This window comes from Ischnura elegans, chromosome 8 (genome assembly GCF_921293095.1).
Source record: "Ischnura elegans chromosome 8, ioIscEleg1.1, whole genome shotgun sequence".
NCBI classification, from domain to species: domain Eukaryota; kingdom Metazoa; phylum Arthropoda; class Insecta; order Odonata; family Coenagrionidae; genus Ischnura; species Ischnura elegans.
In genome coordinates this window covers 62762965-62776395 of record NC_060253.1, presented here as the reverse complement: position 1 = coordinate 62776395, position 13431 = coordinate 62762965, and the positions used below count along the sequence as shown (strand labels likewise).

Sequence of the window (13431 nt, the reverse complement as noted above, 5' to 3'; positions counted from 1 at the left end):
CCATATTAATATTGTAAATAATTTAAAGGTATATATTTATTTTAGATCGTTTCAGTACTCAAGCAGCATCTATATTTGTATAAGGGATCAGTTTTATGTTATCTTTCTCACTCTTTCATCCCCATTCCTTTTGGAGAATTAAAAATGGCATTGGTTAAAAACATTACTTTAACGATTTAAATTTGTTTGTCCTTAAAATTTTTCAAATTTGTGTGCAAGTGCAAGCAAAAAAATTCATTCAAGCTTTAAGTTTCCGATCACGTCAGTAACAATCCTCCCCGCAATGGTCATTTACTGTTAAAATAAGTGAATAAAGTATAGGAACAATGATGAGGGTCAAATAGATCGTCCAGATTTTTTAATTGAATTATGGTAAATAAATCGTTGAGCCAAAATTGAGAATTATTACGATCATGTTGATCGACCGAGTAAATAATTGCGAAGACTTAAGAAAAGTAGGAGAGATGAGAAACCGCATGAAAACCTTGATAAGAATATGGAAGGATCTTATAGACCATATCTTGAGACATGATGGCCTAATGCAGTGGCGTAACTTGGGAATTGCCTTGGGGTGATGAGGTGGCCTGGAGTGGTGACATCTCCCCCTAACCCCAGGCAAAATCTGGCAATATTTTTGAAAATTTTCAAGCCTAGAAATACCCTTACCATCATTTTGGCACTAAAAATTGAACTTTAACCAGATGCAGTTATTATATGTCAAAAAAAGACAATAGTTTTAAATATTTTTTTATTCCTCTGAGGCTTTGGGGGGGGGGGATCTATCCCCACACCCCCCCCCCCCCTAAGTTGCGCCACTGGCCTGATGAAGACAAACGTCGAGGGACAAGTGGGTGGACAGATCGGAAAAGGTAGACCTCGGACAGAATATGCATATGGAACAGGTAAATAAGGATGTGTGGTAAATAAGAGAATAATATTTGCAAGGTTTAATCTTCTATTATCCATAGCTTAAAGGTTCCACACAATTAAGCCTGAACTTATCAGTTATAAAGAAGGATGTGAAAGAGTAGAAATACTAGCTGAAAAAAAAACTAGTAAAAAAAACTGGAAAACTAGTTGAAAATATTAGCTAATAGGAGAATTGAGTGGAGAACTGCGTCAAACCTACCTTGAATTGTTAGCCACTAATGATGAGCTACATTCACATAGGCGGATACTGTTTAATCTATTTAATTTGAATTTTTATTTTCATGCAATGAAATGATGAACGCAGGGGCTGTCTGGGGATCTAGATGGGGTCCTCCCTCGAAAAATTTTAGGAAATCACATGCCCTGAAAGGCTTTTTTGACGCGATTTTAGCTCTTAAAAACTAGATAAAAGTTAATAAAAAAGGCGACTCTGTCAGAAAAAAATTCTGTAAAAAGTGAGAATTTCACAGCTTATAAAATTTAATACTTAATACAAATATAAAAAAACTCTAAAATATGTTTTTCGAAAAATCCTAACAAAAAAGAATCAGGTTCTCTTCATACTTCTGACTGCATATTTATTTATTTATTTATTTTTAAAAGGCCTTTTTTACACTGATTGTGAGTATTCTGTAAATGAAGCAAACTATTAAAAATTTATAACTTCAGAAAAAACTTTGTGTCATGCAATCTAAGTCTATCTTTATAGCACCTTCAATATACGCCTTACAATGCACGCGAGCGTTGTGCCCCCCCCCCCCCCCCCCCCCCCCCCCCGCCCTCTAAGCTCGAGGCCCTCAGCGATCGCCGACCGCGGACCTGGCCAGACCGCCCGTGGGTGAACGTGATTTCAAGAAGATCAAACATGAATATCCACGAGAAACCCATGCCGTCAACACACAAATACCATTCGCAATGACAAAGTACCAATGGATAGGAACTACCGAGGACAACCTGATGAGAAATAAATATTGTGCCCGTACAATAAGGTAAATTAAGGTTAGCAACGTTGTCTCAATTAATAGGATTAATGGCGTCACATGCTAGGATGATTCATTGCATTTTCTTTTGCCATAGTTCTAACCTTGCATGTATTTGCTTTAAGAAATTACTAACCATCTACTAGTTTTGTCTTATGAATATGCACGTATATTTTGATGCCAATGTGCATGCGGCGGTCCTCTTGCATGCTGCATGTTGGTGATTGGTGTCACCCTGTCAAACACCCTAGAGGTGGCTCGCAGGGTATTATCTAGATGTGGATGTAGATAATATTCCTCGATGCTATCGAAAGGATGACATAAACGAGGGCACGAACGTAACGTCAGACGAAGTGTCCACAGAAAGATGAATTCATTACGCGTCATTTTTCATCGAATTCTAGTTACGCTGAGACTGAGAAGAGAATTGAATGAATACTATTCTAAAAAATTACTGGTCATTAAAGGAAACATCTTACTGTGTTAAATTCAAATACTCAGTAAAAAATATTATAGGCAGAGCATGGAATCGAACCACGGACCTCAAGGCTCATAGGGCCAAGCGCGCTACCACTGCGCCACTCTGCTTCCATGTTATACTCCTATTTTCTTCTTTCCTATCCCTCGTTTAGCAAACATTATCCTCTGGCAATGTTTTCAACATCCCTTCCCCGCTAAGTACTCGCTCCATCCATACCTCTATTTCATATTACAATACTCTATGTGTAACAACGGTTATTACTCCATCTTCTGTCATTGGTACTGAAAGCTTCGAAACTAGTTCTATAGTTAAGTTAATTAAATTGTCCTCAAGCGACAAACCTCTGCATTATTTAATAGAAAACTAATACTTCGGGTAATCAAATGCGAGCAAGGACTGAATTTTCAATCTTTCTCACAGCTTGACAGTTCTCGTCCTTGGTGTGTGAAGGAACATCTTTTTCCTCCGCTCCTCCTGGAAAATTCTCACTCTGAAAAATTCGAGACTCCTTCTCCGCTGCCAGGGAACTGGTTCGCTGGCAAAGGAGCCCGTCACTCGCCTGACCGCAGGAATGTTCACTCGAGTCAGTGTGACTTTCCGTGCCTCGAGTGCAGGGGAGTGCAGAGCTTGTCTCTCTAAGCCATCCAGCGTGCTTGCTTGCACGCATGCATCTCTCCGGGAAATATTATAACTCACGCCAAGCCGACGGTATGCATCGCTCCAATGAATTCTTTTTATTTTTCTTCTAATCCTCCCCCGTGGATGCAGCGGCGGGACCTCGAATTCATCCTATTACTCCCAAGATTCAAATAATGGTGCGCAGACTACTGCCCCGGACGTGTCCAGTGGCGGATACAGATGTGGGCGTGGGGGGCGCCCCCCCCCCCTTGTGGGGCCGCCCGTATAGCAGAACCACAATTTTAACTTTTTTTATCATAAGATGGCATTGTCTTGTATTTTTACGTAATCACTTTAATTAAAACCTTCTTTATCTTTGAATGTGACTTGATTATTTTTATTACAATAAAAGTAAAGGTAACTCAAGGTACATTTTGCGCACTTGAGTTTTTTTCTGTATCCGCTACTGGACGTGTCAATAGTAAAAGATGGCACCGATTTTGAAAGGGCCAAATTATTGGTAAAGGAGAGCCGCTTCTATCCAAGGCAGATTAGAGAAACCTTGGAAATACACAATATAGAAAATGTTAACAGAGATCTTGGAGACCCTATCAGCAACCTGTGGAAAAGAGTGCTAGCCAATAAGCGATCAGCAGAAGGTCGGAACGCTCTGTAAACGGCGGCGAAATAACTAGCTTCTCACCTTCGATGTGATGACGGAAGCAGGATGGCTTTCGAAACTGTCGTCACTCGCAACAGACGAAAGGGGCTGGAGAACCTGGAAAACTGCTCTCATCTCTCGCTGTATTTTTATGATATGTACCACCGTAATATGTTGGCTGAATTAAGATGCTCTTAACTTAGTCGGAAAATAAAATGCACCAGGCTGAAGGACTTTTACTTGGGACACAAATGAAGAAATTCATAATTTTCAACACATCGCTTTTTGATTTAATCGCATATTAAATTTATCTCGTAATCGTAATTTAAATTTATATTATCGAGTTGATTAAACTGCCTTCTCAGCTTAATAATGACGAGTAAACGTTTGAACCGGTAGAAGTTAATTAAGAAGTAGAAATTAACCTGTTGATGGAAGGGTGAGAACGAGTTCGTTTTTGACTCACTCAGTGATTTAACCTGAAGGTTGATTTGGATAGGTGAGGGTAGAGCTCAACCAAGAATGAGTACGGGCTAGCAAATGACATATATTCAGGGAATGAGCAGGCAGTTCCATTCACTGGGTCGCCTAACACTTCGAGGGCAAGGTTTTGGGGGCTGCAAACACTTCACCCAGGATTTGAACCCAGGCCTCTATGAGCAGTAGTCAACGCAATGCCCTCAAGGCTTCATTTTTACTCTTCTTGGAAAGACTACCCTTGTTTCTGCACGTATTGACTTCCAAAAAACTCTATTATCAGCCTTTTCACCGTGTTGTATCCCATTTTCATCACTATTACTTTAACGCGTGAATCTCTCAGTCTTCCTCTTTGTTTTACGCCAATTATGTTTCCTTCAGTATTATTTTGCTTTTAGTTTCAATGTCGTGTGTCCAATGAGCTTAGCTATTCTTATTTTTAGTTGTTCCAATAGTTCCTTTTCTGCATTGGCTTCATTTTGTGCTTGCTTATATGCTTTTCTGTCCAGTTCTTCTAACATCCCTCCAAAACCACGTTTCTCCAATGTTGTCTCGTACTCTTCCGTGGCGTACAGAATTTGTGGCGTGGTCGAAGGTGGTTTCCTGGCGTCTTCAGGTCGAAGACACTTCGACCTGAAGACGCCAGGTGGAATCCTTGCGAAACTGTCGTCACTTCTGACCACGAAACGCGGCGATAACCCGGAAAATGGAGAAATCAACACGTTTCTGCAACTTCAATTTTGGCCATTTCAGTCTTCCTCAGCGTCCATGTTTCATATCCATACGTCAGCACAATCCACACGAAAAGTTTCAGGAGTTTCATTACTAATTTTGTAACTAATATATGACTTTTCACTAATCACAAGGCTTTCTTGGCTGACGCAATTCTTATTTTAACCTCAAAGAAACTTTTGTTATTATTCCCTTATTTGCTGCCTAACTAAAGTAGCAGAACTCATTCACTTCATCTGATCTTATTCCGCCTGTACATATATTAGTTATTTTTCGAATCTTCTATACTTCGAAAAGTATTAGTTTTTTGTTTCCTTGATTTTTCTTTTAAGTTTCAGGTTTAACAATATATTATTTTATTTTTCATGCATTCGTCATAATTCCCTCTCTATGTTAAAAACAAGAGATGTGTCAACATCAAATCGAATGCAATTAATTTGTTTAAAACGGTTGCCATGTTAAGCCCATTTATTAAATGTATCTCCAAAATTCCAGAGAGTGCAATCGCCGACTACCGAATGTATCGTACCGACCAGGTAAAGAACCCGAATTGCAAGCGTGAGAGGAACAGGGGTGGCATTTTTTCTGCATTTCCAGAGTGCACGAGAGGGTTTGGACAGTCTCGTCCGGCGGCTGGTGCATGAAAACTAACATGCACGCGATGACAGCAAAATTGTCGTTGGAAGCGTTAATTCTGACAGCTACCGACAAGTTCGGCATCAAATATGAAGGCTGTGAGTGCGAGGAGTAAATTGACTTCGATGGGATGGCGACAGACTAAATACTTGGCCCACTTCCTTGTCTCTCCCAATTTAATGTTCGCGTGAAGGCGGAAGAACATTGTATTTCAGGCAACCCGAAAATGCACACGCGAATTTCGTATTTTCTTCGCCAAAAAAGTATCGGTTGCATCGAAACATCGGCGTGCAAAGCAGCCAGGTTTGACTCGTTCTAAAGCCGGCGAGGCACAAGGCAATGAATCCTAATTTTGACCTTATGACATTTAAGGGCAATAAACGTAAGAGACATACTTTTTACTATGCAAACTCTGGAATGACGTAATTCATAGACACACGCCGCTAGTGCTTGGGGTCAGTATGAAAAAGCAATGGTTTCGGATGTAGGTGTAATACAGAGGCGAGCAGCAAGATTGGTAAAATATTTCTAAAAAAGACTTAGCACTTGGACAGAATTCATTAGGAATTTAGAATGGGAAAGTCTCACCGATTGAAGGGAAAAAATTGACTAAATCTTTTGCGAAAATTGCCAGTAGAACACTTTTTGTAAGATTTTCATGATATTTTGAGATATCATAATTATTATAGTAGAAACTATCACAAGAATAAGATAAGGGAAATAGACTAATTAACCGATAAATTAAAGATGTTTTTTTCGCGTACAATAAGGGGCCATAATACCTGCGATAGCTTGACTCAAGGATAGCTTGACTCGCACAGGGTAAAATAGGCAGTGTGTCAAAGGCACTATTTTCATTCATGAAACATTCAGGGTATTTTCTCTATCCAGCGGCCATCTCAATACGCGGTGAACTTTCTACATCTACATAATACCCTGCGAGCCACCTCTAGGGTGTTTGGCAGGGGGTGATCAATCACCAGCATGCAGCATGCATTTGGACTCCCACATGCACACCACACCGTCCAAAAAACGTCCCGTATAATAACAAACTATACTACTATATGCTGTTAGAAATAGAATATAGAATAGAAATTCAGAAACATGCATTAAGTTTTACATAGGTTAGTAGGCTACACTACAAGTCATGCAATCTATTTACGAGTTCTATTGCTGCCGTTATAATATCTTATTGATCGTGGAAAAAATGACATTCGGAATCTGTCTGTTCTGCAATCTATCTCTCTTATTTTGATCTGATCTTCTGTAGTACGTTGGCGTCCGCAAGATATGGTTAACTTCGTCAGAAAAGACACTGCTCTTGAATTTATCTAAAAGGTTTAGTCTATTTTTCAATCTACGGTCCCACAGAGATTCCCATCCGAGTTTATCTAAGAGGTCAGTTACACTAACAAGACTTTCCTTGGAACCGAACTAATACCCCGAATAAGAAAAATATAAACTAAATACTTCGTCAGGGGCCACAACTTTCAGGGGCAAGCAAAAAATGTTTTGCAGGGACAAGCAAATCCTTAGGCGACCGACCCTAATCTTCTTTACCACAAAATACTTTGAAATGTCCCCCAGCAGAAACATCTTCGACTCAGACCATGAGTCCCTTGACGTCATTTACAACTTTTCCAGCCCCAAGAAACACCGCGGGGTTCCACCCCGCCCTCTGAAGCCTTTCCTTGCATGGTCGAAGGTTTGCTGGGAGGTCGTAAACCGCTCCCTCGACCTCATACCCTGGTCACTGCTCTCCTCCCTTACCCCCGAAGATGGAGTGGACTTCCTGTACGCCGTCATTGAAAGTGCCGTTAAGGATTTTGTGCCTATTGTTCAGCCTAAATCTAAGAAATTCCCCTCCTGGTTTAAAGCTGACACCCTGCATGCTCTCAGAAACAAAAATCAAGCGTGGTACCTCTACAAGACGACTCCGAACGAACATACTCGTCGCTCTTACACAGAGCTTCGTCGATTTTCTAAAGCTCTCATCCGTCGTGACCACAAGGAATATGTGCATAGTGTCTGCTCATCTATCACCACCACCCCTAAAAAGTTCTGGTCTTTTGTGAATCGCCGCCGCAATCATTCTAGAATTCCGGACTATGTTTGTTATGAAAACAGTAACGCCGAGGGCCCTAATAGACCAAACTTGTTTGCTAAATTCTTCTCTGAATGCATGACGCCCCTCTCTTCCCCACCTCTCACCCATGATCACTTCCCTGCACCCATTTCCAGTAATTCCCTCTGTGAAATCCGAACCGACCCGCTTGAAGTTCTTAAATATTTACGCAAAATTCCCCTTCAACGTTCATCAGGCCCTGATGGCCTGAGTCCGATATTTGTTCACCATTGTGCTGAATCACTCTCCATTCCTTTAACTTTGCTTTTAAACCGATGCTTTTCCCTTGGCATTTTTCCACCACAATGGAAAACTGCTAATGTTATCCCCATTCATAAATCCGGGCCAAAAAATGTTGCATCAAACTATAGACCCATCTCCTTACTTCCAGTTCTCTCTTCTGTTTGTGAAAGAATAATCTTAAATCGACTATACTACTTCACCTCCCCTCATCTCTCTGATAATCAACATGGTTTTCTTCCGGGCCGCTCATGCATGACCAACTTATCCGTCTTTCAGCATAATGCCATTAACTCCATTAATAATAAATCACAGTTAGACACCATTTTCCAAAGCTTTTGACTCTATCAATCATAGCGTCCTCCTCCACAAATTAGGTGAACGATTTAATATTTCTGGTAATTTCAAAAGTCTCCTAACTAGCTTCCTCAACAATCGAACTCAAAGGGTTATTCTTTCTGGCTCATCTTCTCCTTGGTCTCCTCTGACATCTGGGGTTCCTCAGGGGAGTGTCCTTGGTCCTTATCTGTTTAACTTGTATATTGATGATCTTGCCTCTTTGCTACCTTCTTCCCAAGCTCAAACTCTCCTTTATGCTGACGATTGTAAATTGTTCAAGGAAATTCAAAAACCATCTGATTGCCAAGACCTACAGGATGCCTTACGTCAGACATCGAATTGGTGTAATGTCTGGAATCTTGTATTAAACCCAGATAAATGTAGTGTGATGTCTATTTCCCTAAAGAAGATAACTCATCAATTTGACTACAGTATTTTTAATCACTCGCTGAAACGTGTATCAACATCTAAGGACCTAGGCATTATCACTGATGATAAATTAAAATTTTCTCCGCACATACAATCCATCAAGTCTAAAGCAATGTCCCTCTTAGGACTCCTGTTCCGTTTCACTGAAATTAAAGACCCCCAGGCACTTCGAACTTTTTTTTCATCTATCATTCTTCCAATTCTTACCTACTCTTGTCCCATCTGGTCTATCTCATCTACATCTACATCTACAAATTACCCTGCGAGCCACCTCTAGGGTGTTTGGCAGGGGGTGATCAATCACCAGCATGCAGCATGCATTTGGACTCCCACATGCACACCGCACCGTCCAAGAAACGTCCCGTATAATAACAAACTATACTACTATATGCTGTTAGAAATAGAATATAGAATAGAAATTCAGAAACATGCAGTAAGTTTTACATAGGTTAGTAGGCTACACTACAAGTCATGCAATCTATTTACGCGTTCTATTGCTGCCGTTATAATCTCTTATTGATCGTGGAAAAAATGACATTCGGAATCTGTCTGTTCTGCAATCTATCTCTCTTATTTTATTTATATGATCTGATCTTCCGTAGTACGTTGGCGTCCGCAAGATATGGTTAACTTCGTCAGAAAAGACACTGCTCTTGAATTTATCTAAAAGGTTTAGTCTATTTTTCAATCTACGGTCCGACAGAGATTCCCATCCGAGTTTATCTAAGAGGTCAGTTACACTAACAAGACTATCGTAACGACCTTTCACATACCTGGCAGCTCTTCTTTGCACGCGTTCTAACTCTGTTATTAAGCCTTTTTCATGAGGGTCCCAAACACTGGCAGCGTATTCCAAATGTGGTCTAACGAGGGAAAAGTAGCTAATTTCTCTCACTTTGTCGTCGCACTTTCCTAATATTCTTTTAACAAAACTCATTTTACGATTAGCTTGACCGGTTATTTCTCGAATATGTTTATTCCACGATAGATCATTATTGAGTCTAACCCCTAGATATTTCACAGATTCAACTGCCTTTAACTGCGTGCCCCGAATGACATAGTTACGCTGTAGGGAGTTATTCTTCTTCCAGAAATTCATTACGACGCATTTTTCCAAATTTAATTCTAACTGCCAAGCATCGCACCAAGCTTGGATAGCAGCAAGGTCATTCGTTAGTTCATCTATATCTTTGCTGGAACGGATTTCTCTGTAAACTACAGCGTCGTCTGCAAATAATCGTAACTTACTCTGCACTACTTCGCCAATGTCGTTTATATAAAGAAGGAATAGGAGTGGGCCAATGACACTACCCTGAGGAACGCCAGAAGTCACTCTAACCTCATTGGAGACTGCACCGTCTAATACTACTCTTTGGACGCGGTCGCTCAAAAATTCTCTAATCCAGGAAATGACATCTTCGTCTAGACCGTAAGATTTCAGTTTTATTATTAACTTTCCGTGGGGTACTTTATCAAATGCCTTTTTGAAATCAAGAAAAATCGCGTCTACTGGAATGTTGTCTTCCCCGGAGACTAAAATATCGTGGGCGAAAAGCGCTAACTGAGTTTCGCAGGATCTGCTTTTCCTGAATCCATGTTGATTTCCCATTAATAAGTTTTGCGCGTCTAGGGGTTTCATTACCGAGCTGACTACGATGTGTTCAAGGACTTTGCAAGAGATGGACGTTAAAGATATCGGCCTGTAATTAGATGGCTGTTCCTTGTCTCCACTTTTAAATATAGGCGTTACATTAGCGATTTTCCAGTCATTAGGTACTTCGTGTTGCTTGATCTCTTCACAAACCAACCTCTCATCCCTGGACTGTGTCAGCAATTTCTTTGCCAATATAGTAAAAAATAGAATACCGCATTTACGCAACATGTCCACTAATGCTATTCTCTCCTCCCTCTTCATCCCCAATCTCACTACCCATAGGCTCACAGCTGATTTAAAACTTATTTATAAGATTCTCAATTCCACCATCGACTGCCCAGCATTGCTCTCTTTTATCAATTTTAAAGTTCCACCCCGCCCTACCCGTTCTCATCCCCTAATCCACATGCCCATTCCTAGACTTTCGCTCACTAAAAGTTCGTTTTTCTACCGCATTACTTCTGTGTTGAACTCACTCCCTCCACACATCGACCCCTTTGCACTTCCATTGAAATCCTTCATAAGCCTTTCCCTATCCTATCTGTCACCGAAGTAATCTGTCACTGCAGTTTCTTGTTGTCCTTTTGTTTTTGTAAATGTAATTATTGTTTTTTACATGTTATATTGCGTCTTCGTCCTCTAATTTATGTATTGTTACCTGGCCACTATAAAATGGCATATGCTGTATGTGGTTATATTTCTTTAAAATAAAAAATAAAAATAAATAAAAATAAAAATGTGCTTCGTAAATGTATCTCTTTTGTTTAAAACTCCTTCTAAAGCGTTCAAAGCAGCTGTGAACTAACCAAACGCCAAGACCAGCATTGATATCCTAACATAAGTACCTAAAGTAGTATTCACTCAAAATACGAATGGAAATTTCGATACTGTAATTATTATATTTAAGACAAAAAGATAGCAAAAATGACCGGAAGGAATGGATCCTGAAGTGAGGTGCCTACGAGTTGGCTGGGACTTCTTTTCAGACGCACGTTATTGTACATTCATTTACATCTTCCTCCACCGCTCAATGCAATTCATTTGCCGCACCCACGCCACGCCTCGGTGGAAATTAACATTTATAGCTGGTCGCTTTTAAATTCTACACCAGAACAGGGAATTCTTTCTCTTTCATTCTTGTAAAACAGTATGGTACAAAACAAACGCTGAAACAGCTTTAGAAAAAAATAAAATTCGCCCGAACAGGGACTTGAACCCTGGACCCTCAGATTAAAAGTCTGATACTCTACCGACTGAGCTATCCGGGCTCTTTTTGTCATTGGAAGACAGTGGTTTACAGCTAGGTAGCATCAGGAAGTGGTCAGGTGTCACTTTGCCATTCAAAAGGTTTAGTCTATTTTTTCAATCTACGGTCTGACAGAGATGCCCATCCGAGTTTATGTTAAAGGTATGGTGGTCATGATATTAAAAAAGTATGATCATTTGATTTAAAGCACTAAAAGAATACGATAAATGCGCCATATATCAAGCTATTGAAGGAAAAGTTCATCTCTGGTCATCGAATGCAGCTACCAACCTGTAGAGATAATTATAGAAACCCGGCCTTTATTCATAATTACGGAATGCAACAAATGTGTTTTCATTGCCATGGTGTCGTCGCCATTCCATCATTCAACTTACTGACAGTTGATTTTTTCGCAACAAATCGCAGCGGCAATAATCAGTGCGACAAGTACCAAAGGGGTCAAGTGATAAGGCTGCTGAATTTACGACAAGGCCTAGCCTTTATTTATTCGGCTTTCGATCTCGCACCGTGGTGATGTTCCGGTTTTCATGCCCGAAATTTTCGTTCACGGAAGTGTAGTTGCTCCTTTTCTTCGTCGTGGTCCTTATCTCGTCCATCGGCCCATAATACGTCAACCAGATGGGGCAGCCAAGCGGTAAGCAAGGGAAGCGTGACATCGTTGTTGATAGGCGGAGAATATAAGGGAGGAAATCCGCGTTTGCAAATAGCTTCGATCATGCTTTATGATGCTTGACTCAGAAAAGGTAAAATAGACTATGCCAATAACTCATTATACTTTTAAACACTAACTATATGCTAGAATAAACGATATTAATTTTTTCTGATGGATAATAATCAGGAACTCTTCTCGGGTTAGCCATAGCTTACTAATGCCAACATACTACGGAAGATCAGAGCATTTAAATAAAATAAAAGAGATAAATTGTAGAACAGACATATTCAGAACGTCTTTTTTCCACGATTAATAAGAGATTATAACGATAGCGTTAGAACTCACAAATAGATTAGATGACTTGTAGTATAGCCTACTATGTATAACTTAATGCATGTTTCTGAATGTTATTATTATTTCTAACAGCATGAGATATAACTACTATAGTATAGTATAGTTTGCTAGCATGCGTGACGTTTTTTGAACCGTGTGGCGTACTTGTGAGAGTACAATTGCATGCATAATGCTGATGATTGATCACCCCCTGCCAAACACCCTAGAGATTGCTCGCAGGGTATTATGTAAGTGTAGATGTACATGTAATCACATCCTTCCTTCCATTACTTCTTTAGTTTCTTGATTACGAGTCCCCAAATATACATGTTTGTCATGTGATTTTACAGCGGCATTTAATCTCATTGAATATAATTTTCGTAACAATGTCACATATATTTTGTACACGCCATTTTCAATTGAACACAGTACTCCTATTTGTAATGATAAAATGTATAACATAAATTATATAGAAATGTCTCTGTGGTTGATCCATAGATGCCTGAGGTCATTTTAGGTACTTAGTGATAGTAACAAATCATATGATGTCCATACGATACGACAAATACCTTTGGCGCGCTCATTCGAAAAAAAAACATAACATTTGTCGAAAAATAAACACAGGGATTGCATTCCCATCCTCCTTAAATCACATATGTAGCTCACACATGATCTTTCATGCCAAAGAGCATCACTGGGCTTTGCAGGATGTCTCAGCGGACGACCGATAAGGAATGGCCCGATGGCGTGCACCACGAAGGGAGAGCCTATTGTCGTTGCATTTCTGAGCCGCGCGTCACCAGCTGAGGTCATTATCTTCTCGGATCGGGCGGGAGGGGAGAGATAGTAGTGTTTGGGTGAAGAGAAGGAGAGTAAG

The 13431-nt window shown here is 40.1% G+C and overlaps 1 protein-coding gene and 1 non-coding gene across 2 annotated transcripts in view; both read right to left on the bottom strand.

Moving 5' to 3' along the window:
• Nucleotides 1-13431, bottom strand: part of LOC124163940 — a 250137-nt gene that overhangs the window by 150603 nt on the left and 86103 nt on the right. The window lies entirely within an intron of this gene.
• On the bottom strand, nt 11498-11570 carry Trnak-uuu. The gene has a single exon. It is a non-coding gene; the product is annotated as a tRNA-Lys (tRNA).